We start from the raw sequence: 18,588 nt of genomic DNA, 5'->3' as shown, positions 1-18,588 counted from the left end.
CGTATTAACCCCTCTTTTCATGTGTCTCTCCTCAGGCCGGTTGTGGCTGGTCCACTCCAGGAGTCTGAGGTGCCCGTCCCTGAGGCCGGGGTCGGCGCACTGCTGGAGCTGCGCGTCAAGGGGGGGGTACTGTCACGACTTCCGCCGAGGCTGCCTCCTCTGCTTGTTCGGGCAGGTTTCGGCGTTCGTCGTCACCGGCTTACTAGCCACTGCCGCTCCATATATCATCATTCCATTTGTCTTGTCTTGTCAATTACACACACCTGGTTCATGTCCCCTCATTAGTCCGTGTATAAGTGTTCCCTCTGCCCACTTGTTCTTGTGGCTGATTGTTTTATGTGAGTTGAGTGTAGCTCGGTGGAGCTACACTCAAGTACCTTGCATTGCCGGGGTAGATTATTCCCCTGTGCCTGTATTTTGTTGGAGCTACCCGTACCTTGTATTGCCGGGGTAGATTGTTCCCCTGTGCCTGTATTTTGTTGTCGCTATCCAGCGCAACTGTGTACGACAGAATAAACTCTGTATTCTGTGATTTACCCTCCTGCGCCTGACTCCTTCTAATCACACTCATCACAAGACCGAGCTTCTCGCTCATGGAAGATGACAGCGGCAAGCCTATAAAGCATTTTGTACTGGGAAGTTAAAGTTACATTATGAAAAACTTGCCTCTAGGGGTGCTCTTAGGCCAACAACGGTCCCCTAAATGGCCAGAAATGTTGTCCAGAAAATACTTAATTGGACATTAAAGGGAACACCTCTTAAAGGGAACACCCACATTAAAGGGAACACCAAGAACCAAAAACGTAACGTTCAAATGTTTGTTAGCCTAAGAATTGTGTGGTTTATTGAGGTAAGAAATGTATTATACATCATACAGTATGTGTGTATGATGTCTTACATACAGAGAGGTAGTTGAGCGAACCGAGATAACTTTTGCTCTCTTCGGTCCAAGTCTTTAATTTTAATTTGAGCACAAATCTGCCCCTGCATTTGAATGCATGACTTCTACACTGGGTCTGAGATGGCCTGGGAGAATTCCGGCACAGATGGGACATTCTGGGGGAGATAGATAGAAGAGATGTGTCAGGGGCAGGTTGCCAGACAGACAGAGAGAGAGAGAGAGAGAGAGCACTAGCTGGCATACACACATTAAGAGTTGAGTGACAGCCACCAGCAGGTCTTATCACTACAATATGGCACCTTGGCCTGTGCTATTATCTGCAAGATGGTCAGTGGACTGTCCGCCCACCGTCTCCAAGGAGAGGAGCCGCGAAGCTGAGCACTGATTGGGTTTCATCTCAACCCAACTACCTTGGCTTCTCTCCCCCTCCAACTATTGATGTTTTACACTGCATGGGATGATGTGCTGGAGCAAATCCATGCACACTGCACACATATGTTACTATTACTACTGTACATTTGACATAAGAGTAACACTTTATTTGAAGGTAAGTGTCTTAACACCTTATAACCCGGTCATAACCATGTCATAACATCTGACATAACTTGTCAGCAAGAAACCCCAAAATAAGCGAAAATCTAAATAATCCAGCTGCAAAAAACTAAAATACACTACATGACCAAAAGTATGTGGACACCTGCTCGTCGAACATCTCATTCCAAAATCATGGGCATAATATGGAGTTGGTCCCCCCTTTGCTGCTGTAGAACATTAGTGAAGTCGGGCACTGATGTTGGGCGATTAGGCTTGGCTCGCAGTCGGCATTCCAATTTCATCCCAAAGGGGTTTGATGGGGTTGGGGTCAGGGCTCTGTGCAGACCAGTCAAGTTCTTTCACACCGATCTCGACAAACCATTTCTGTATGGACCTCGCATTGTGCACAGGGGAATTGTCGTGCTGAAACAGGGTAGGGCAGAAATGTGACAAACTGACTTTTTGGAAAGGTGGCATCCTATGAAAGTGCCACGTTGAAAGTCACTGAGCTCTTCAGTACGAGCCACTCTACTGACAATGTTTGTCTATGGAGATTGCATGGCTGTGTGCTCGATTTTATACACCTGTCAGCAACAGGTGTATCTGAAGGGGTGTCCATATACTGTATATAAGTAGGCCTTAAAAATAGTCTTCCAAAAATTGGTCCTTCGAACCAATAGTCAACAGAGCAAACATATCTTGACAATACATTATCACTTAAGTCTTTGAGAATGTTCTCACTTGTATGGAGTGAGAAAACTTGGCTATAAACTGTTTTTTTTTACCAAACACTTCTGACCACAACATGCAGTCAAGTCACTCTTCCTGACACACCCACCCCCTACTTTACTCAACTCAGGAAGTGACTATTGGTATGGCCAGCCTATACACATCTCAAGGAACCATGGAACCTTGTGGGTTACAAACAAAGAAAATGTGTTCCATAAAACAAGTGACTGAACAAACACTTGAGAATGAGAATGTACCACATAAAACTGTGTGTGAAAGCCTGACAAATACGTAAAATTGTCCCTGTGTATCTGTATCTGGAAAGTAGCTCAATAGCCCTTGTAAACCCTTTGTTTTCATCAGTTATGCAGCATAACATAGGGGATAGTGGGGTAAGGAGTGCCAAAGGTATATTTGAGCCACCCCTTGTTTTTAGGAAACCATACACAAAATTAATTATGTGACCAGATATTTAGGAAGAAACCACATAGAAAAAGTGGTAAGCAAGGTAGGTTAAAAGAAAAAATGGTTTACACAAGGTCAAATGAATTTATTGTGCTATTGGTTTCATGATGCTTGTATCTAAACGAAAGTAGATAGTTTTAAGACTGTTTTATACATCAGTTGGGGCCTCTATACAGTACATTCAGACGCCTTCACTTTTTCCACATATTGTTACGATATAGCCTTATTCTAAAATTGATATATTTTTTTATTATCCTCATCAATCTACACACACTACCCCATAATGACAAAGCGAAAACAGGTTTTTTATTGACCAAAAAAAGAAAGAAGAAAAAAAAAGACCTTACTTACATAAGCTCCTTTGATATGAGACTCGAAATTGAGCTCAGGCGCATCCTGTTTCCATTTATCATCCTTGAGATGTTTCTACAACTTGTTTGGAGTCCACCTGTGGTAAATTCAATGGCTTGGACATTATTTGGAAAGGCACACACCTCTCTATATAAGGTCACACAATTGACAGTGCATGTCAGAGCAAAAACCCAGCCATGAGGCCGAAGGAATTGTCTGTAGAGCTCTGAGACAGGATTGTGTCGAGGCACAGATCTGGGGAAGGGTACCAACACATTTCTGCAGCATTGAAGGTTCCCAAGAACACAGTGGCCTCCATCATTCTTAAATGGAAGAAGTTTGGAACCACCAAGACTCCTAGAGCTGACTGCCCGGCCAAACTGAGCAATCGGGGGAGAAGGGCCTTGGTCAGTGAGGTGACCAAGAACCTGATGGCCACTCTGACAGAGCTCCAGAGTTCCTCTGTGGAGATGGGAGAACCTTCCAGAAGGACAACCATTTCTGCAGCACTCTACCAATCAGGCCTTTATGGTAGAGTGGCCAGACGGAAGTCACTTCTCAGTAAATGCACATGACAGCCCGCTTGGAGTTTGCCAAAAGGCACCTAAAGGACTCTCAGACCATGAGAAACAAGATTCTCTGGTCTGATGAAACCAAGATTGCACTCTTTGGCCTGAATTCCAAGCATCACATCTCTGGACAAACCTGAAAATAGCTGTGCAGCGACGCTCCCCATCCAACCTGACAGATCTTGAGATGATCGGCAGAGAAGAATGGGAGAAACTCCCTAAATACAGGTGTGCCAAGCTTGTAGCGTCATACCCAAGAAGACTTGAGGCTGTAATGTCTGTCAAAGGTGCTTCAACAAAGTACTGAGTAAAGGGTCTGAATGCTTATGTAAATGTGATATTTCAGTTTTTATTTTTAATAAATTTGCTAATTTTCTAAACCTGTTTTTGCTTTGTCATTATGGGGTATTGTGTGTAGATTGATGAGGGGGGGAAAACTATGTAATCCTGTCACGAGAATTTTGTTATCTCAATGGTTGAAGTCAACTACTTCTCAAGCTTAGAATAATTCCCAGCGGATGTAGTGAATTAAACAAAGTCCCATTTCTGCATTAGATCAGTCTTTTATTAATGAGAGCTCTGCCCCAAAATGGGTGCACAGTGTTTTTATACACACACACACACAAGTTCTTATTATAGCCTACTCCTTGCTCAGGCAGGCTGCATTTTTTCACTATTCCCATACATAGTTATCACGTTCTCACAATATTCTACAAGCCTCTCACTCCCCCTCCCTGTGTGGGGACATCTGTTTTTGAAACCGGTCTCCTGTTATTGGTTTCAAGGTTTGCACTTCTGCTTGCCTAACTACAAGAGAACACAATTGGGTGGTTGTTTTTAACTTTTAGTAATTTAACTTATATAATTTCTCTATCAAATCCATTTTAGAAAAAGGCTGTAAAAAGTGAATGCACTGTAAGCTAAAATATGAGGTCCTAAACCTAGCATGAAAGTACATCCTTGTAGCTGTGTGGGGCTAATATACTAAAAATGGTTGCTTTGGGGAAAATTGTGCCATTTGGCCATGTTGACAACATCCGGAAATATATGTAGACATCTTTGTTAGAAAGAATACTATATTTCCCTTGACGTAATGACTCAACATACCCCGACTCTCCCCTACTTTTGCCAAAGTGGAAAGTATCCTTGTAAAAACCTATGCCGAACATTGACATCATTATTTGCATTGGTTAATGTATGTATGATACAACTATATGAGGCAAGGTAATGAGCAGATGTTTGATGGTTTCACAGGCCTATAAAAGGGCGATTGGGCTGCCTGTAGAATGCTGTAGTTTTGATGGATGTTGGGCAGGTGGCAGCCAGGGCGCCACCCTCAGACTGGCACTGTTTATTTATTCCGTCTGCCGTCTGCCCACAGCGCTGGCCACCGGGCAGCATCCGTTAAATTTAGCAGCGTCTAGAGACAATGTATGCTAATTAAGCTCCTGACTGAGCCTGTTTGGGAGAAACAGAGAAACATAACACCATCCTCGTCTGAACTTTCAGCTTTTTTTCACCCCATGGGTCCTCCTAGGTTCTAAAGTGAAGTATAAATAACAGGAGAAAGGAGAGAAATATATATAGAAAAGAAGGTGAGTGGTGTTACTTTGGGTTATTTTACCATGACTGATCTCATGCAAACAACAGATTGGGTGTTCGTATCTGATAGGGTATATTTCTAAGTGTGGTATTATCTGGTAGGGGTATTTCTAGGTGTGGGATTATCTGGAAGGGGTATTTCTAGGTGTGGAACTACTCGGTATGCAGTGCTATGACAATGGCCAGCCCTGTCTCTGCCATCGATCCCAAGGGTGAGAGAAATTGTCTCTGCAGACATTAATCACAAATCAGAGTCTATACCTCTTAAATGGACTCAGGGGGAGGCTATAAAGGTGGGTGGGTCACCAGGGGAATGACAGTGTCTGTGTAACCTCAAATGTATAATTCCTCAATACCAGTGATTTAGTATTGTCATGGGACAAACTGATGACATCTTTGACCGATAGCCTTATAGTGGGTCGGGTCTCTCCACTATTAGGAATGGTAGTCTAAAATCCTTGGGGGATAAGATAAAAAATAATCAGGCTAGTATTGGAATAAAAAGTGGAATAAAAGTCTTGCCCATATTTGATTTTACATTTGACTTCTTAACTATATTTTTTTCTTTTCTTTATAGTATTGTATGTGTTGTGTTTCATTTTTACCAAATAAAATGCTCTAGTCCTCACAGAGAGGGAGTTTGAGTGGGGGATGTTTGTATTTTGCCTGGAAGCTCCTGGCTGCCCACCACTGTCATTTTGAATGGGATCCTAAAATCGTTAAGTCCACCACTAACTGTGCATGTTTCAAACTCACCCTGTTCTAAAGCCTGGGTGAGCATCTCATCTACCGATCAGTCAGCACAGGAAAGAGTACAGCGGCATGGTAATGTGATGTGGTTGCCTATCAGACAAATAACATTCTCCCCCCCCTGCCTAGCAGCTATGTAGCTCAGCCATCCTACTGTAGGTTGATATCTCAAAAGTGCCATCTGCAATGCATTCGCCGTGGCTGCAGTTCAGGTGCCAACATTTTGGCCTGACTAGTGCTGATAGCAAATTCACCAATTCATTTAAAAGGCATATTAAGCTACTTTGCTCAGTGGTAAACTTGTTAGCTTAGTTGTATCAGGATCAGAACAGAAATTCTGGCTCACTTTGTCTCCATTTCGACTCAAATTAATTAGACTGAGCCGACACCAGAGCAGATGTGGCAGCTCTGTATTCTGACAGTTGCTTTTTTTTCCCAGAGTATCATTATTTCCCGCTGATGTTGTCACTTTAGTAACGCTCATTGCATCCCAGCGATTGAGGTATTGATCCACTCAGACCTTCAAAATAAATTATGGATTAAATGTACTTGTCTCTTCTTCCTGGTTGGTTTGAGAGAAAAAAATCGTATTTTGTTGTGAGGGAGAGGGGAATTGAATATGGATAAAGTATATTTGAGTTCCCGCTCTATTAAGCATTTTTGTCTTCCTAACTTATATCCCTCAACACACTCCCCCCTCGAGCACTCAATCACCTTCTAGATTCTAGACACACTTCACATGAACATCCTTTTTACAGCCACATACAGTACTCTCATATTTAGTACACAATACAGAGAATACAAAACTCTCTTGAGTCTAAAATAACAAAGCTATTTTGAATAATGCCTTTGGGGGAAAAAGTAGATTTTTAGCAGTAGGCCTACTGGTAATACCATTGTATCAAGAAATATTGATTCATTTAAATGTTTTATGAATATACAATATTTCCCATTGTCCATCATTAAATAAATACTAATGGAATAACAATATCATTGTTATGCGGTTTTCATCCGATGGTGAGGGAGAGTATTTTCTTGAACTCCTGGTAGTAGGTCCCGTGTAGCTCAGTTGGTAGAGCATGGTGATTGCAACGCCAGGGTTGTGGGTTCGATTCCCATGAGGGGCCAGTATGAAAATGTATGCACTCACTGTAAGTCGCTCTGGATAAGAGTGTCTGCTAAATGACGTAAATGTAGTGATGGGGAGCGAACGCGCGGTTCTAAGGTATGGGATTGGAAAGTATATTTTTTTGAGATGGTGGGGGAAAGGAGCGTCTTGGTGATGTAAAACATTGATTAGCATTGATTTTGTGTGTCTGTGCGTGCTCTGGCCTCTCTGTCTCTCTTCCTCCCCACTCCCCCTCTCCAGTCGCTCACCTCAATGATGTTTACTCCTCTGTTTCTTTGTGGGCGGTGTGTTTTTTCGAAGTGGAGGATGGTAAAAATCCATAATATAAATAAATAGAAACAAATAAATGTAATGGTCTCAGTGTGAGGAGAAATAGGCTAGTATTGGAATAAAAAGGGGAATGAAAGTAGACCCTGAAGACAACTGTAAATTATGCTTCCCAAGGATTGGTTGAAAAAGACACGAAGCGGGTATACTTGGCTATAGGTTGTCCCGTTTGCATACGCAAGGGAACACTTGGCTGCTTACATTCAGAATAATTGCATGATTGTATTCTACTTTGAGTTTATGTCTGTCAAAAACTCTTGGTGAACATGGTGAGCTGGAAGAGCTGGCAAGCAAACACACTCTACTCCAGGCAATATCTACATAAAATTCCCCCATTAAGAATGTTGACTTCAGTTGCTAGGTCGTTGTTGTTCATGGTCTTTAGGCTTTTCTCTCTCTCTCTCTCTCTCTCTCTCTCTCTCTCTCTCTCTCTCTCTCTCTCTCTCTCTCTCTCTCTCTCTCTCTCTCTCTCTCTCTCTCTCTCTCTCTCTCTCTCTCTCTCTCTCTCTCTCTCTCTCTCTCTCTCTCTCTCTCTCCACACCATTAAGGTTTCTGAATAGCTAAGCCCTGTTCCACTTCAGCATCTTAGATATCTAGAGCAGTCAGTCAGTGATTGGATGTGACGGTGAGCTGCCTTGCTGAGTGTGTCGACCCTCCAGTGAGATCAGTGTGTGTCCCCAACGGAGGTGGGTGGCTCTGAAAGAGTTTGCCCAGGGTGCATCTCAAATGGCACTCTATTCCCTTTACAGTGCACTACTTTTGACCAGGGCCCATGTGGCTCTATAAAAGGAATATGGTGCCATTTGGGATGCAGCTCCATCCACTGAGCATGGCACAGCAGGTCTCAGGTCTGTGGGAGCGTGTGGCTGAATGTCTGGCCCTCAGCTGTGCCACGCCACGTGGCAGCAGGCGGCAGCTCTCCAGATGGCTGCTGGTGGAGCGTGGAGGCCACAGGGCTGAAAATCCCATCAAGCCCCAGTTCCAGGCCTGTGCGTCGAAAAGATGAAGCGCACCAGCGCGCCAGGGGACAGACACGGCCAAACCCTGACGCATCTCCTCTTCATGTCCTTCTTTCTTTTCCTCCCTCTCTCCATTTTCCATACCTCTTTTTCTTCTTACTAGGAGAATGATGCAAGCTCAACAAGCCGGAATACGCTGCGGTGTTGCCCCCAGGGTCCATGCCCTGGCTTGTTAAATAAAGGAGCTGACTAGCTGATTGATAGACCCTCACCAGACCCTGCCCCTCACACGTTTCCCGGTTCACTGCCTTAAATAAGAATCCTTTGTTGGGCAGCCTGGTTTGGGCATTCGTTAAATGTAGTGTTTGATGGATGGCACCAATTTTCCTCCAAACCCAGATGAGCCACCTAAGCACCTTTTTCCCCCCTCGTTCCTCCCCAGGTAAACCCCCTGTGCGCGAGAGGACAGGAGTATTCCAAAATGGTATCAATCACACCAAAGCCCACACCGCCGCAACGCAATGTTTCAATTATTCCCCACTTCTTGATATCTGACGTCCCATCACTCCCCTTGGCCCCCTAGTCAGAGGAGAGGGCCTCCAACCCTCTTATCATCAAAGCTGCCCAGCTCTTTGTATTCCTAATATTTATTTATTTATTATTTTCCCAGTTTTCTCCGCTTCAATCACCCTGTCTAGTCTACAACACGATCGTTCCCTCCTTATCCCAATGTCCTACACCACACACCAACCTCGGAGTGGACAGATGTTGCCGCAGTCCAAATAGACCATCTTCCACACATGATGCGGTTTGAGGTCTGTAGAGGCCGGCCCGGCCGGGGCTGCAGTGGGTCGGAGACCGACAGACAGGCAGGCGGGTGGATAGAAGAGATAAATAAATGCGAGCCCATGGTCTCCAGAGTGTCAGGTTCATTTGTTGCCCAGCGAGGACAGACATTCCGCTCAGACGGGGACATGGCAGCACCAGATGGGAAGTCAGTCCTGTGGCAGAATAAAATCCTTGGGTTAAGGATAAGGATTCTCTTGGCTGTGGGCTTTTATTTCCCTTGTGGAGCGTCTTATCCAAGCACTGTTTCTCTTTTGAACTCTTCTCTCTGCCACTCCTCCTTTATCTTCGTCTTCCACTGTGTCTTCCGTTGTTTTTAAATGAAATTAGCAATATGTGATGCTGACTCTCTTTTCAAATACAGTATACAGTAATTATTTAACACAACAAGAGCAGTCATTTGATACGGTACATAATTCACTGACAATTGTCTTTTTCCATTCAATTAATACTTTATTGCTTTTTGGACCTTTATGTAACCTGTAGGTATGATGCAAAAGGACCAGGTCATATATCAACAGCAAAACTGACCATGAATACGCTTTGAATACGGACTACAACAGCTACCAGGGTAGAAACCCCTTCATGAAACCAGCTGGTTGCATCCCTCATGCATATTTAGTTCCATGAACATCCGTATTACTGGACAGAACTGGTTTAAATATTACAGGGAGCGTTCGACCATACTGAATGGCCCACTGAACCGAAACGGCTCATTCATCAATGTCATTCATTAGGTGCGTTTTAATATTACGCTATGGCCATCGCTATTGATTGGCCAAACGAGATTGGATCAATGAATCTTTCATTAAACCTCATACAGTCAGGTCAAAAATGATTGGCACCCTTGATAAAGTTCAGCAAAAAAGACTGGATAAAACAAGTAATACAACTACTGAGCTATATTGGATGCTCAAGAAAATGGGAAAATTAAATGTTTTTATACTAATGCAATTGCTCAGAGAAAGAGATTTTGTTTAACAAATAGGGGCCAAAATTATTGGCACCCCTGTTTTCAATACCTTTCAATACCCCACCTTTAGAGGATGACTGCACTGAGACTTTCAAAAAATGTTTCATGAGTTTGGAGAACATATTGGAGGGATCATAGACTGACCATTGCTCCATACAGAATCTTTCCAGATCCTTGATATCCTTTGTCTGCGCTTATGGACTGCCCTCTTCAATTCAAACCACAGGTTTTCAATCGTGTTCAAGTCCAGACACTGAGATGACTATTGCAAAATGTTGATTTTGGGGATTTTTATGTGTGCTTGAGGTGGATGTCTTGCTGGAAGATCCACTTGCAGCCAAGTTTCAACCTCCTGGCAGAGGCAACCAGGTTTTTGGTGAAAAATCAGCCGATGTGCCCTTGAGCAAGGCACTAACCCTATTCGTTCTTATAAGAGCGTCTGCAAAATGACTAAAATGTGTTTTTCCATTGGAATTTGGTTGTGCATTTAGATAATTGAAGGCATAATGATAACGCATTGGGAATTCAACAAATAATATAATTTTCAAAAAAAGTTTGAGTATACAATATAGCTCAGTATTTGTATTATATATTTAATTCAGTCTTTTTTGCTCCTCATCTTTATCAAGGGTGCCAATACTTTTGGAACTGACTATATACTTATGAACACACTTGGGTTCAAATACTATTTGAAATCTTTCAAATACTTTGAGCGTTTGCTTTAGCCCGTCTGAGAGTGCCAGGTTGGACAGGGTTTACAATTTTCAGACTTTTCTATTGGCTCCAATAGCTCAGTCAAGCACAGCTTAAGTATTTCAATGATTTTAAATGGTATTTGAACCCAGTTATGGTTCTGCCTCACTAACCCAACGACTCAGCCCAGCCAACATCACTGCTTTAGGCTCTCTGCGATCACTCAGGGTACTTAACACAGTCGGTTATGTTCTTGATCGAGATAAACTAAAGAATGAGCTAATCAACAAAAAAAAGATGGGAGTGTACACCTCATTACCCCTCGCTCTTTAGTCTGGGTTTAGCTAGCATGGCCCACTTGACTTTGATTTAAGCGAGTTTAGGGGTGCTCGCAGAAAAGTAATCAATCCCACACGTTTGCATGGTAATCTAGTATGTGCCTGTTATGAATGGGTGCTATCTTTCAATCAATCAATCAATCAATCAAATTTGATTTGTAAAGCCTTTTTTACATCAGGAGATGTCACAAAGTGCTATACAGAAACCCAGCCTAAAACCCCAAGCAGCAAGCAATGCAGATGTTAAACCAAGCATTACATTTTACATTTACGTCATTTAGCAGACGCTCTTATCCAGAGCGACTTACAAATTGGTGCATTCACCTTATAGCCAGTGGGATAACCACTTTACAATATATAAAAAAAAATTGGGGGGGGTAGAAGGATTACTTTATCCTATCCCAGGTATTCCTTAAAGAGGTGGGGTTTCAAGTGTCTCCGGAAGGTGGTGAGTGACTCCGCTGTCCTGGCGTCGTGAGGGAGCTTGTTCCACCATTGGGGTGCCAGAGCAGCGAAAAGTTTTGACTGGGCTGAGCGGGAACTGTGCTTCCGCAGAGGTAGGGGGGCCAGCAGGCCAGAGGTGGATGAACGCAATGCCCTCGTTTGGGTGTAGGGACTGATCAGAGCCTGAAGGTACGGAGCTGCCGTTCCCCTCACAGCTCCGTAGGCAAGCACTATGGTCTTGTAGCAGATGCAAGCTTCAACTGGAAGCCAGTGGAGTGTGCTGAGGAGCAGGGTGACGTGAAAGAACTTGGGAAGGTTGAACACCAGACGGGCTGCGGCATTCTGGATGAGTTGTAGGGGTTTAATGGCACAGGCAGGGAGCCCAGCCAACAGCGAGTTGCAGTAATCCAGACGGGAGATGACAAGTGCCTGGATTAGGACCTGTGCCGCTTCCTGTGTAAGGCAGGGTCGTACTCTCCGAATGTTGTAGAGCATGAACCTACAGGATCGGGTCACCGCCTTGATGTTAGCGGAGAACGACAGGGTGTTGTCCAGGGTCACGCCAAGGCTCTTTGCACTCTGGGAGGAGGACACAACGGAGTTGTCATCCAGGTTTAATTTGATCAGTGAGGCTTAGAGTGATTACAGTCTTAAAACCTACCTTTTTTATAGACAATTTTAGTTGTAAAACATATATTCTAGCCAACTGTAAAGCAAAATTATAATCATTAACCACTGATCATTAGTACCTACTGTGAGAATGACTACTGTATACCTTCTTTCTACAAAGGTTATCTTTCCATTTATATCAACCTGAATTGTGTTGCTCTGTATGATGTCTCACAATGTGGTGAATTACATGCTGTTCCTGTCGCACAAGGGCAAAAGCCATGGAGCCAAGACGACTACTGTTCAACCCACCCAAATTATTTCATATTGTTGTGTTGTTATGGCTACATGCCTCTTGGATTGGGCCAATCCGATCCATGGCTTTTCACATGAAACCAGGAGCAAACCAGGCCTATGGGCAAGGGCCATGGAATTCACAGTCAGACAGACAAACCCCGAAAGGAGGGTTTGGTGGGGTGGTCCTTGAGTTGAGACACACTGGCACACACGCGGAACAACTGGCGCCTCTCCTCCGCAGATGGGCACACAGGTGGGCACACAGGTGGGGGAGGGAGGGTAGGGGCACTTGCCAGGTTTGTGTCCTCCGTGCTGCTCTGTGTGTGTATGGATGTGTGTGTGTGTTCCAAGTGTTTGGTCATTTTTTTTCACCTTGCTATTGGTCACATCTGGACAGTGGTCCACTGTGTGCCTTTGTAAGGCTGTAATATGAATCTACACTGCACTCCAGTGGACAACACAGGTACTGCCACATACTAAATGATTATTGAACGCATTGGTTCTACTCCATATCTTTTGTTGTCCTATTTTTAGTTTATGTGAGAGTTGCACATATTAATCGCTATAATGTATTGGTTTACAGCAGTAGAGTGTATGGTCCAGTTACTGTTTTATCCTCCTGGAGCGTTGAGGCACAGGGATATTATAAATCATAGAATAGTTACCTACTGTATATCCACACTTTTCAAGCAGTAACAAGTGTTTCTTTCCAGAGGACTATGTTATTGCCTTCACATTAAATATGGATATTCACCCATCCTTGTTACATAGGCCTCTTGAGGCCCTCTTTTAGACATCGTCCGGTCTTCTCCCGACAGCCCTCATCCAAAAGCAAAATTGCTTGTCTATCTACTGTGCTATTATAATGAACAAAACAAAACAATCATTGCAGAAAAGCAAACTTCAGTATTGATTTCCTGAAATGTACAGACAGCAAATTGATGTGTGTGTCTCCTCAGTGCATGCCATGAGTCTAGATCAATTTCAGCGAGAGGAGTTATTGACAAAGAAAGTGGAGTCGCTCCAAGTTCAGTGGTGTAGACTGTGGTGAATTCCCCATCAAATGAGACCATATTGCTGTCATAAATGGTCAATACGTACATTTGCATTAGACTTACAATCACAAAGTTTTCCCCAATTCTGTGTAATAAAATAAAAGATATCAATTGAATATAATTTGCCATTCAGCAGATGCGTTTGTGTGTCATCTCATTCTGTTTATCTATGATTTTCTCTTGTTGCAGTTACCCTATCCATCCACCTTTACCATCCCCTCACTCTGTGGCTCTCCCCTCTAGCCCCAAAACTACCAGATGATCTATTGATCGGAGGCAGCCCCATGTAACCTGTAGAATTGCTTCATCACTTTGCCATTGTCAGCCCATGATGAGCTGATGAAAGCTGCAAAGGTGTCTCCCAAGGGGGATCTTATTCAACAGTGAGCCCTGGACAAATCTGCTTCTTCAAATGGCAAATTCTTCTGAGGTTGCAGAAGGTTGGAGGTTTGATGATTCTGTTAGCAAAGCAGCAGACAGGCCATAAGTTTGAGACACTTTTGACACTGGACATGTATTACTAGACCATTCAAATACAAAAGCAGATCATTTAAAATGATGATTTGCCACCAGGTAAACATAACAAGAGCAAAACAATGAACAACACACACAGTTATACAATTCTAACAGATTAAAGATGATCATTGTACATTTTAGTCATATTAATTAACACAATCCAGGCTATGCATTGAAGACAAAGGCAACATGACTTCAATTGTATTGTCGCTATAAATACAGGGTGAATTGGAGTTGTTACTAATCACAATAACTGAGTTAGTGTGACATGTCAACGTCACAATGAAAGGCAACTGTGTCAATGCATTAAGTGCTGTAGCCTACTCAGGTCATCCTGTGAAAAGGAGAACACCACCACCTTGGCAACTATATTAAAACCTGCTCAATATCCCTGATAACATAAAAGCATTAGCCTACTTTGTATTTTACAGTGCCTTCAGAAAACTTCACACCCCTTGACTTTTTCTACATTTTGTTGTGTTACAGCCTGAATCTAAAATGGAATAAATTGCAACTTTTTTTTGTCATTGGCCTACACACAATACCCCATAATGTCAAAGTGGAATGATGTTTTCGAAATTTTTACAAATTTATAAAAAATGAAAAGCTGAAATGTCTTGAGTCAATAAGTATTCAACCCCTTTGTAATGGCATGCCTAAATCAGTTCAGGAGTGAATATTTGCTTAACAAGTCACATAATAAGTTGCATGGACTCACTTTGAATAACTACCTCATCTCTGTGCCCCACACATACAATTATTTGTAAGGTCCCTTAGTCGAGCAGTGAATTTCAAACACAGATTCAACCACAAAGAACAGGGAGGTTTTCCAATGCTTCGCAAAGAAGGGCTTCTATTGGTAGTTGGGTAAAAATAAAAAGAGCGGAAATTGAATATCCCTATGAGCATGTGCTGAAGTTATTAATTACACTTTGGATGGTGTATCAATACACCCAGTCACTACAAAGATACAGGCATCCTTCCTAACTCAGTTGCCGGAGAGGAAGGAAACCGCTCAGGGATTTCACCATGAGGCCAATGGTGACTTTAAAACAGTTACAGAGTTTCATGGATGTGATAGGAGAAAACTGAGGATGGATCAACAACATTGTAGTTACTCCACAATACTAACCTAATTAACAGAGTGAAAAGAAGGAAGTATGTACAGAATACAAATATTCCAAAACATGCAACCTGTTTGCAACAAGGCACTAAAGTAATACTGAAAAAAATATGGCAAAGCAATTAACTTTTTGTCCTGAATACAGTGTTATGTTTGGGGAAAATCCAATACAACACATTACTGAGTACCACTCTCCATATTTTCAAGCATAGTGGTGGCTGCATCATGTTATGGGTATACTTGTAATCGTTAAGGACTGGGGAGTTTTTCAGGATAAAAAATAAACGGAATGGAGCTAAGCGCAGGCAAAATTCTAGAGGAAACCCTGCTTTCAGTCTGCTTTCCACCAGACAATGGGAGATGAATTCACCTTTCAGCAGGACAATAACCTAAAACGCAAGCCAAATCTAGACTGGAGTTGCATACCAAGAAGACAGTGAATGTTCCTGAGTGGCCGAGTTACAGTTTTGACTTAAATCTGCTTGAGAATCTATGGCAAGACCTGAAAATGGTTGTCTAGCAATGATCCACAACAAATTTGACAGAGCTTGAAGAATTTCGAAAAAAATAATGGGCAAATGTTGCACAATCAAGGTGTGGAAAGCTCTTAGAGACTCACATCTGTATTCGCTGCGAAAGGTGATTCTAAAATGTTTTGACTCAGGGCGTTGAAAACGTATCTAAGCAAGATATACACTACCGTTCAAAAGTTTGGGGTCACTTAGATATGTCCTTGTTTTCCATGAAGACATACATGAAATGAGTTTGAATAGGAAATATAGCAAAATGAATAGGAAATGTAGTCATTGACAAGGTTAGAAATAATGATTTTTAATTGAAATAATAATTGTGTCCTTTAAACTTTGCTTTCGTCAAAGAATCCTCCATTTGCAGCAATTACAGCCTTGCAGACCTTTGGCATTCTAGTTGTCAATTTGTTGAGGTAATCTGAAGAGATTTCACCCCATGCTTCCTGAAGCACCTCCCACAAGTTGGATTGGCTTGATGGGCACTTCTTACGTACCATACGGTCAAGCTGCTCCCACAACAGCTCAATAGGGTTGAGATCCAGTGACTGTGCTGGCCACTCCATTATAGACAGAATCCCAGCTGACTGCTTCTTCCCTAAATAGTTATTGCATAGTTTGGAGCTGTGCTTTGGGTTATTGTCCTGTTGTAGGAGGAAATTGGCTCCAATCAAGCGCCGTCCACAGGGTATGGCATGGCGTTTCAAAATGGAGTGATAGCCTTCCTTCTTCAAGATCCCTTTTACCCTGTACAAATCTCCCACTTTACCACCACCAAAGCACCCCCAGACCATCACATTGCCTCCACCATGCTTGACAGATGGCATCAAGCACTCCTCCAGCATCTTTTCATTTGGTCTGCGTCTCACAAATGTTCTTCTTTCAAACTTCGATTTGTCTGTCCATAACACTTTTTTCCAATCTTCCTCTGTCCAGTGTCTGTGTTCTTTTGCCCATCTTAATATTTTCTTTTTATTGGCCAGTCTGAGATATGGCTTTTTCTTTGCAACTCTGCCTAGAAGGTCAGCATCCCAGAGTCGCCTCTTCACTGTTGACGTTGAAACTGGTGTTTTGCGGATACTATTTAATGAAGCTGCCAGTTGAGGACCTGTGAGGCGTCTGTTTCTCAAACTAGACACTCTAATGTATTTGTCCTCTTGCTCAGTTGTACACTGGGGCCTCCCACTCCTCTTTCTATTCTGGTTAGAGCCAGTTTGCGCTGTTCTGTGAAGGGAGTAGTCTGTAAGCATTTTGAACAAAGGTGGTGGTGGTCCTTGAAATGCAGCATTAGGATATACACTGAGTATACAAAACATGGATAGCAGTTTACTTCCGGGCAATATCCACCACCTCTTTCCATGACATAGACTGACCAGGTGAATCCAGGTGAAAACTATGATTCCTTATTGATGTCACTTGTTAAATCCACTTCAATCAGTGTAGATGAAGTGGAGGAGACAGGTTAAATAATTATTTTTAAGCCTTGAGAAGATTGAGACATGGATTGTGTATGTGTGCCATTCAGAGGGTGAATGGGCAAGACACAAAATGTAAGTGCCTTTAAACGGGGTATAGTAGTAGGTGCCAGGCGCACTGTTTGTGTCAAGAACTGCAACGCTGCTGGGTCTTTCATGCTCAATAGTTTCCTGTGTGTATCAAGAATGATCCACCACCCAAAGGACATCCAGCCAACTTGACACAACTGTGGGAAGCATTGGAGTCAACATGGGCCAGCATCCCTATGGAATGCTTTCGACACCTTGACAGTCCATGCCCTGACAAATTGAGGCTGTTCTGAGGGCAAAAGTGTTCAACTCAATATTAGGAAGGTGTTCCTAATGTTTGGTATACTTAGTGTACATAACTTATAAACAGTTCAGCAAGATACTGAAAGACAAAATGCTCAAAACACATAGGCATCAAAATGTTAGGTCCAAAGATGTCCTTACTTATGTCATTGAAACAAACTCAATGAAACTGAAACTCATGTTTCTGTAGCTTTACTGATTTGAATTTTGTCTTTTGCCAAATTTGCAATCTGTTTCTGCTTAGCTAAATTAATTGACATGCAGGTTGCAAAATAAATGGGAAGAGATTTTCGATGTACCGATTCCATGGCACATGGTTTATGAACTGGTACAAAAAACAACACTTGATTCAACACTTCGAGTTTTCGAGTCAAATTCTTGCCATCAACAGAATGCTATATGTATGGGGCATACAACAATCTCAGCTCTGTAGATTTTGCTGCAAAGAGACAGAATCACTAGATCATTTATTCTGGTATTACCCCTATGTAGCATGTTTCTGGTCACAGGTTCAAGAATGGGTAAGAAATCACAACATTCATTTAAAATTAACCTTACAAATAGCAGTGTTGGGTGATTTGGAAAGCCATAGTCAGTCAATAAATAATATAATAATACTCGTAGGAAAGGTTTTCATCTTTAGCTCACAATCTGTGGATACTATACGATTAGAAAGGTTCAAAATGTATGTAAAACATCACATCACAATTGAAAAATATATGACACAAGGAAACCAAATGAGGGTGGTCTATGGTGATCGGTGGGATGGGCTGAGTGTGGCTGAGGGGTGGGATTAAAGATCTTATGTTTGATCATGTATTATTGTTATGTGACTGCTTTATATAAAAGTGCCATGTATGTAAAATGTATGTGTATATATAGCAGAAAAGCTGGTGGATGGGTTAATAAAAATAAATAAAAAATGAACAAATATATATTTAAAAAAATGGATAATGAAAAAAATACTAAAATACAAAAATGAAAAAAATAACATTAATTGACAAAGCAATAATTTTGCTTTCTTGAATTGCAAAAACAGTTCA

At 42.3% G+C, this 18,588-nt stretch overlaps 1 pseudogene across 1 annotated transcript in view; it reads right to left on the bottom strand.

Annotated features, from left to right (window-relative positions):
- Positions 1 to 1,005: 1,005 nt before the first annotated feature.
- Positions 1,006 to 18,588, bottom strand: part of LOC311138830 (myogenesis-regulating glycosidase-like) — a 55,241-nt pseudogene continuing 37,658 nt past the window's right edge. The window contains exon 5 of the transcript in view: positions 1,006 to 1,056. The product of the transcript in view is annotated as a myogenesis-regulating glycosidase-like (transcript). The remainder of the gene's footprint in view (positions 1,057 to 18,588) is intronic.

This window comes from Coregonus lavaretus (assembly GCF_964263955.1).
Source record: "Coregonus lavaretus genome assembly, chromosome: 12".
NCBI classification, from domain to species: Eukaryota; Metazoa; Chordata; class Actinopteri; order Salmoniformes; family Salmonidae; genus Coregonus; species Coregonus lavaretus.
The sequence above is the reverse complement of the archived record's forward strand: the minus strand, read 5'-3'. Positions and strand labels throughout refer to the sequence as shown.